Here is an 8819-nt window from a genome sequence, read left to right on the forward strand (position 1 = left end):
CTTCGCGCGCGGGGAGGGCGAAAGGCGTTCCCGGCTCCCAGTCTGGCAGCTGAAGCGGGGGCCCGGACCGCTCCAACTTCCCGCGGCCAAGGCAGAGATTAGATACTCCTCTTCTGCAGATGATGGACCAGGGGGAAGGGAGAAGGAGGCTTGAGGCGAATGGGGTGAGACAGCAGAGGCAACTGCCACTGCCTGCAGAACTTACACCTAAGACATTGTGGCTTCCCAGACGAGTCTCAGTTGTCAAAGAACAAGTCCCGTCAATTCTCAGACACCGTGTATGGCGCTGCAGCCACATACTGAGTATGGGATCAAAGAAGCTCCGGCGAATAGGGAGTGGCTGAACGTACACAACTTGGAGACAGCCAATAGTGCCAGTTTGCCAAACCGTAGAGGGACTTTGGAGGAAATCCTTTAGACGCCCAATCTGCCATATTTTACAGAGATGCTGAGTATCTGACTCGAGCTGTCCGTCTCTGAGCAGAGGGTAGAATCCCCCACCCACCAAGGGCTGAAGCTTGGTCTCCTACTCAGGACACCCCACCCAAACGGAGCCCACAAACGCCCTTTGTCAAGTAGAGGAGGGTGTCTTTGCTGCAGGTCAGGACGGACAAAGTGCCCCCAGAGGAAGCAGGACTGAAAACTTCGAAAGACGGAGAAGGAAAAAAGAGGGAAGGTCGGGGAGCGCTGCTTGGAGACAGATTGAGATACGGCTTAAAATGGCACAGCTGAAAGGAGAGAGAACTAACCAGTACAGTGATTAAATAGTGGGGTATGTTGTAGAAGAAAGTGTGTATATTTCATCTTCTGTTCTTCAAAAATAAAAACAGGGGGAAAGGAATTTGTGAGCAGAACACAAACAGAAGAAGCTATAAAGGCGGATAAGTTGACTCCATAAAAAATAAAAGTGTGTACCTCAAAAAGTGAACCAAACAAAAATAGAAAACAAATGAGGGAGGAGAAAATTTATGCCATGAATGGATTAATGACTTTCATATATAATTTTTTTTACAAAATAATTACAAGAAGCTGAAAACTCGTGGCTAAGAAACCTAACAATTCACAGGAAATTTTTTTAAACTAACAAACATCCAAGAGAAGTTTGACCTTTCTGAGAATTGAAATGCAAGCAAAGTACCGGTGAGATTCATGTTTCACCTATCAAACTGGCAAAGATTTTTTTTTTAATGATAAAACTGAAAGTTGAAGAGAATTCAGGGAATCCAGTATAACACCATTGGTAGAAGTGAAAACCATATAACCTTTCAGAAGGACAATTTTTGCAGTGACTTAGCAAACGGCTTTCAAGGTGCATATATTTTGCCTTAACAATTTCACTTGCATAGATTTATATCCAGGAAATAATAAAGTAAGTTGGCAAAGATTTAAAGGCAAAGACTTATCAGAGATACTTGTAGTTTTTTAAGTTTTAAAGAATCTGAATTCCAATAATAAGGAGGTGGGTAAATAAATATGGTATAATGGTGTAGTTCACTATTACAAAGTCATTAAAATGATGTTATAGAAGTATATTTTCTGACAGAAAGATGGTCACAATATTTTAACATTAAAGAGGATATAAAATAATATATATGCACAAAAAGCAATTGTATTTCTTAACACTAGCAAGAAACAATTCAAAAATGAAATTAAGAGCAATTCCATTTACAATAGACTCAAAAAGAATAAAACTCATAGTAATAAACTTAACAAAAGAAGTGCAAGACTTAACATTTGAACAATGTTACCATGTGACCCAGCAATGCCAATCCTAGGTATATATTCAAGAGAACAGAAAACATATCCACACAAAAACGTGTACCAGGATGTTCATTTGCAACATTCATAATAGCCAAAAAGTGAAAACAATCCAATGTTCATCAGCTAATGAAAAGATAAACAAAATGTGGTATATTCATACAATGGAATACCATTCAGCCATAAAAAGTAGTGACTGATACATGTTGTATCATAGGTGAGCCTTGAAACCATTACACGAGGTGAAAGAAGCCAGACACGAAAGGCCACAACACATATACAGCTGACCCTTGAGCAACATGGATTTGAACCACATAGGTCTACTTATATGTGAATTTTTTTTCAATAAATAGGTACTATAGTATTACACAATCCTTGATGCAGAACTGGGGTAAGATACGGAGGGCCAACTGTAGTTATACTTGGATTTTCAGCTGGAGGAGGGTCAGCATTCCAACCCCCATGTTGTTTAAGGGTCAGCAGCAGTACTAAAAACGCAATGAATCATCCACTTTAAAAGTCAATTTATGGTGTGAGAATTATATCTCAATACAGGTGCTATTAAAAGAATTTTTCAGAACCAAGATATATATTATATATAAAAAGTACACATGAACGTGTGCGTGTGCGCACGTGTGTGCGAGCACTCGAGTGTGTGTGTGGCAGCGGACTCAGATTTTGGAGGCTATACAATGGCATATTCAAGAGTGAACAGATGGGATGGGGAGAAGGGACTTTTTGATTTTGGGGGCTTTTTTTGGTTTTGTCTATATTTTAAAAAATATTTCCAATAATGAACCTACATTGCTTTACCCCAAGAGAAACTTTTGTATTTTAGTAAATCAACTGAACGAATGCCCAGCACTACCTGGAAAAGTCCTGCCCAGGTGACGTGGTCCTAGCTAAGCTGATGAAACAAGACTGCGAGAAAGTGAGAAAGATTTTACATTCTTTTTATAAAGTCCTTCCAGACACAAGATTATTTGAAGGAAAATATTTGACAAATGGCTAAGATTCCAAAATTATTTTATTAATATGCAGCCAGTAGCTCGCCACAACACCCAGGCTGTTCACTGAGATGTTCTGTTGTCAGAATCCTCGGCTGCAGAACCGACCATCTGTGGCTTCCAATCAATGCTTCTTCCTCTTAGAACTTTGTGTTTTGTTCTAAAAGGCAACAGTTAAGATGGGAGAAGGTATAGCTCAGTGGTAGAGTGCATTTTTAGCATGCACGAGGTCGTTGGTTCAATCCCCAGTACCTCCATTTAAATAAACCTAATTACCTCCCCTCCCCAAAAAAGAACATAAAATAAATAGAAAACATAAATAAAGGCAGCAATTAAGAGCATGACACACAAATCGCTACATTGTATGTGACAATATTTCTCTTTGACATGTAGGAATAACTTTGTGCCGTGGATACCATAGGTGTGTTTGCCCATTGAGAACAGCTTTAAAGATGAACAAATAAAAGCCACGTATCTAAAGTTCGTGTTTGTCAGTAAAGTTATCTCTCTCAAAATTATGCATCCAAAACAAACATCCCAGGGGCACTTTTCCTCCACAGTTCTAGGTATCGAGGGATGTAACGGGAATGACATTCTGCGGGCGGACACCGGGAGAAAGGCGGCTCTGAAGTCTAAACCAAGAAATGTATGAACAAGTGCTTTCAAACACTTAAGCAGCCAATAGAAGGCACAGTTTTGTTTTTACGGCAAGACGGGGCTGTTATGTTTAAATGGGGAAAGATGATGCTTGAAGAAATTAAATGACTTGCCCATATTTTAAGGAAAATAGGAATAATGAGCAGGACCCAGGCCTTCTGATTCTCAGTACTTGCTCCTAGGAGAGGGGACAGAGGCAGAAGCCACCTGGGTGAGGCCCATCAGAGGTGTGATGGCTGCAGAAGTGTCCCAGGCACAAGAGGAGCTATTGGTTTACTTAACCCAGAGGAGTGGGTGCTACAGACATGCAGAGTGGGGTGTAAACAAACCCAAACTAACACAGTGAATCTGGGGTTTGACTGACCTCTCAATACTTTAGGAGTGATTCATGCATAGCTACGTCCTCCAGATCTTAAGATAGAAGTGCAACTTGCCACGCCATTGTTGAAAAGAATTTGCCTGGAATCAAGAATGTGGGAGGGTGGTAAACTCACCGTCCTGCAAGGGCATAGCCAAGCTCCATCACATCCCTCTAGTGCAACCACGGGCCTGACCTTATACTCCTGACTGATGCTCCTTTAAGTCCCAGCATAGGTTTTCTCCCTCTCCTTCCTTCCTACTCTCTCCCCAACATAGCAGCTTTCCCTTCGGCCCTCCCAAGTCATCCTGGAAGTATGAACTGGGATTACACATCCTGGGACCTGCTTATTATGACCGTTCTTCTTAAAATGGTACTGTTACACCATACCTTCCCGTTGCCTTGGTTCCACTTGAAAAACAGGTTGCAGTTTTCCTCTTTTAGCGTCACTTCATCGAGAAAACAGTGACATCGCTCGAGGCCAACAGCATATGTAGGTCACCAACAGTGATGAAAAGGATACAAACAAAACAGTAAAAGTAGACGTTACTGCTTTTTGTAATACCGCATGTCTGGTGAGACCTCCCCTTGAAAACCAGAGGGAACTCGGCAATGAGGAAAGTTCTGCTGTCCGACTGGCCAGCTTCACTGCAAACCCCATGATCAATAGCATCTTTTGGAACCCAACCATCCTATCATAAAATATAGGAATGTCATATAAATAGTATATCCTCTTATTACTCTTGGCCCATGATGTCCTGTTTCGAAAGAATTTCACAAACTGTATTTCTTAACAAATATTTTCCATATTATCAAAGATCTATATAACTGCCAATACAGGCTTTTACTTGGCATAAAATAATTAGTGTAACCACGGGAGCTTTCATCATTCCAGCCCAAAGTGAAGAAAGTGAGTTTCCATTAGCCTCTGTCACCCTACGCTAAATAAAGGCAGGGTTTCTACTAGTTGTTTTGAAAACAGAATTGCCCCTAGACCCCCGGGCTTTGGAAAACACAAATCTAACACCACCTGCTTTTATTTAGAGATAAAAAGTCAAGGTTAAGGGACTTGACCAAGTCCTCATTACCATGAAGTGGTGTCCAGAACCCAGCCCGTGCCTGTCTGGGATTACAGCACACCTCACCCCCACTGCCTTCCGTGGTGGGCCTCCCTGCTCCGGACCCCTAGATCCAATGACCCCTTGTAAAGCAGTGATGCTTCCTTGGCACATGGCCTGTGTCTGGTTCACTGTCTCAGCTCAGAACCCCCAGTGTTAACCAAACCAGAGCTGAATTCTCAGTATCCTATGTTTGAATTCCCAGTATGCCAATGCTCACAGCAGGCAGATTCCTGCTTCGGTTGGAACCTTGACACTGGTACCTCCCATTAGGGCACTCCCTGGTAGTCAGCTCTGCCAGAGACCCTGTGAGGAATTCACATTCCAATTGCATGAATTTCCTCTCCAGCTCTTGCTTCACACACTCCAGTCTGGCCTTTGTGTGAAATACGCAGTTGGGCCCAGAAGGTAATTTTATACATTTGTCATTAAGGAGGCTTCCTTTTTCCACCCCAGGTGTCTGTGACTATAAGCAGTAGTGCAGGATAAAAGAAAGCCTGCACTTCAGTAACAGTACCTCTTCTTTACAGAGACATTTTTCCCAGCAGCCCAGAGCTAACCCTGAAAGATGAATGGGTGGAAGCCATTATTCTCCTTTTGTGGTTGAGTCAAAATAAGGTCGTGAGGAATTAAATCAACTGGCTTAGGCTTAGTGGAGATTCAAGAAATGGAGGCTTTATTCTCTTGACATGAAAGTTAAGTAATTTATCTGGGAGAGATTTTGAGTGAAAATTAGAAAGCAGCCTCTAAATTATCCTCTTGAGTCATTTTCATATTTCCCCCTTTGGGGCCACTGTAAGTTTATGGATTTGTACCCAGTTGAATGGTCTCTGTGACCACAAGAGGTACCACTACTGGCAGTGTTCCGCCACAGTACACTTTGTTTCCATGTCCGAAATACCTCACTTCAGAGACATGAATTTTGGTAAGAATTTGCCCAACAGATCCAATAAAGGGTTATTTCACCACAAAAGATGAAAACTCTTGTGGACAGAGGCTGGGCCAAAGATTTTTTTCCTTTGTAAACTTTGATATCTCTATAGAAGTGCCTTTTACACAGCAGCAGGTTGATAAATATTTGTCAAAATTCAGGTTGAATTAATTTCACTTGAACCCTAGAACATAGGGTTAACAGACAATTTTGTGAACAGTATAATCACTGAAATCTCTTATCACTTAATGCTCTTTAATAACCCTCTAAATGCTGAGCAATTCGTAGAGCAATGGGGGTGCTAATTTCTTAAGAAGCAGATTCAACTTGCTCATTTCTCTATTTTTACTCTAAACTTATAATGGAGTACTGAATGATATTCATGGGACTCCCAGCTTATTTCCTTATCTCTCACAGTGTGTTCTTCCATGGAACCAAATTCCAAAGATGATTCTGAGGGTGGCTGGCCAGACAGCCAGGCCCATATGGAAAATGTGAATAAACTTCATGCATGGCTTGGAAGAGTTGGGAGGAGATGAGAGAGGGACAGTCAATGGTATGTAAATAATGTGAAGAGATGAAAAAAAGAAATACCAAAGGATCATGGAGACTCTCAACATCACCTAGCCTGGTGTGATAGAAATGACTGTCTGCCCATTGGGATTGGTCCTCCCTGTCTACAGTGTAGAACTGTTTCTGGAAGTGGTCCCAGCAATATATTTCCCACTCCATTTACATCTAGGTGGGATTGTGTGACTGATTTTGAACAAATGAAAAGTGAGGAGAAATGGTCCATAAAAACCTCTCGCATGATCCTACATGTTCTACCTTGTTTCCTGCCTAGAAGCAAAGGGTTCCAATGCCCTAGGAGCTGGAGAGCAACGAGATGGAAGGAGCCTGGGTCCCATGCGGGAGGTTACCCCACACACCTACACTGGACCCTTATAAACGAGAAATAGACTTTCATTAAATTAAGCCACCAAGAGATGGGGGTTTATCTGTCATTCAAGTAGTTAAGTGTTGCCTTAACTAATACACCTGATTGAATTATTAATGTCGTAATATTTGTACCTATACAAATATTACCCAGGACTCTCCCCTTGCCCTCCGAGTTGGCCGCTCCTGTCACACCCTATGCAGCATACTCTCCATGCCTCTGCTGTAGCATTTAGATCTACCTCCTTACTAGACAGTGAGCTCTTTGGGGGCAGGGACCAAGTTTCATTCATTTTGTATCCCCAGGGTCTGGCAGGGTGTCTGGAACTGAAGTAGGGTCCCTAAAATAGAGTTAGTGATCTTTCTTCCCTGTTCTTTGGTACCTCAAATCTGGGAGAACTTGCTGCTCCGAACGCCATCACATTCCCCTCTATTCGGCACAACTATTCAGTTGTAACCCCCTCCCAGTGCAGTTGAATGCAGCCCTAGGGCCAGACTGTAGGTTATGGTTACGAAAGACAAGGAGAACTAGGCAGAAGCTGACAAATTGACTTGCAAATCACTCACCTTCTTAAAGGACAGAGACTCGGGTTTGGGGAAGTATAACCACCTTTCTCTAAATGTCTGAGTGCCCTTGTTCTCTGCATTCATGAAGCCAGTGTCCTCCACCCCCGACAGGAGGACTAGTAGAGCCAAACGCTTTTTGTAGTCAAGTCTGCCTGCTCAGACTTGGATTGTTCATGGACCGTTCCAATCCTGAGACCACATCTCCTTATGATAAAAGCGTCATAAGTACAAAGCATGACTAAAAGTGTGACATTCTTTACCACTTTATATTCTGTATGGCACAGTTCAGCACATGATTATATTCTGTCTTACACTGTTTCCAACACTAAATATTATTTGTATTCAACTCTATTGCAGGTACCCTGAATGCAAGAAAAATGTGTCTTCCATACCATCTTGCATGCTGATGATGACTTAATAAGTGCTCAATAAGTATTTACGGATTGATCAGTTTGCTTGGTTGGTGTGATCTGGTGAGTTTTTATAGCCCTACATGCCATTGAGAACTTGCAAATGCTAATGCCGTTTTACAAAGCTCTCAAAGATCAGCTGGATTTTCCAAGTAAGCTAATTCTGCTTAATTCAGAAAAATAAAATTTGTATTTATAAAACTGTCAAAAAATTTTTAAAGTTTGTTTGTTTGTTTGTTTGGGACAGGAGGTAATTAGGTTTATTTATTTATTTTTTAGAGGAGGTACTGGGGATTGAACCCAGGACCTTGTGCATGATAAGCATGTGCTCTACCACTTGAGCTATACCCTCCCCTCAAATTTCTTTTTAATTAAAAAAATTTTGTTGTTTTATAATTGTTCCATTGGTGGCCCCCAATGAACCATGCCTCTCAGAACTCCTGCCCTCATGTTGTTCCTTCCCATATGGAGTCTGAGTTTGGTCATGTGACTTGCTTTGGCAAATGAGATATTAGTACGTGTGATGCAAACAGAGATTTGATGAGTCCTTGTCACCTTAGAATTCTCCCTCTTGGAACCCAGATTGTGTGCTGTAAGGAAGCCCAGCTACTCCGGAGAAAGAAGGTATGTAGAGAGAGGTCCTGGAATATGTGAGACCATGCAAAGCATGTGAGTAAAGTCAAACTGGTCATCACAGCCCCATGTAAGCCATCAGATCACGGCACCTGCATGAGAGAGCCCAGATGAGACAGCAGAACTGTCCAGCGGATTCCAGCCCAGGTTGCTGAATCATGATCAAATGAAGAGCTGTTTTAAGCCTGTGTTTTTAGGGTGGTCGCTGATGCAGCAGTAGACAACCACAATAGTCAGAATCTTGTCTCCTCTTATTCATCAATATGAGCTGATCAGTATCACCTACTGTTTGCAGGTTCTATTCTTAAATGCTTTGAGTTAGCATTAAAGGTGAAATATAGAAGACTCTTTCCAATTTGGGCGAGGAAATTTTTTTTTATTTCTAGACATGTCTGGGAAACAGATTTTAGAATTTGACCTTTGCATTCAGAAGTTTTTCTATGT

The 8819-nt window shown here is 41.8% G+C and overlaps 1 non-coding gene across 1 annotated transcript; it reads right to left on the bottom strand.

Moving 5' to 3' along the window:
* Positions 1 to 8021: 8021 nt before the first annotated feature.
* Positions 8022 to 8095, bottom strand: TRNAD-AUC (transfer RNA aspartic acid (anticodon AUC)). The gene has a single exon. It is a non-coding gene; the product is annotated as a tRNA-Asp (tRNA).
* Between the last annotated feature and the right edge of the window lie 724 nt (positions 8096 to 8819).

This window comes from Vicugna pacos, chromosome 24 (genome assembly GCF_048564905.1).
Source record: "Vicugna pacos chromosome 24, VicPac4, whole genome shotgun sequence".
Classification (NCBI taxonomy): Eukaryota; Metazoa; Chordata; class Mammalia; order Artiodactyla; family Camelidae; genus Vicugna; species Vicugna pacos.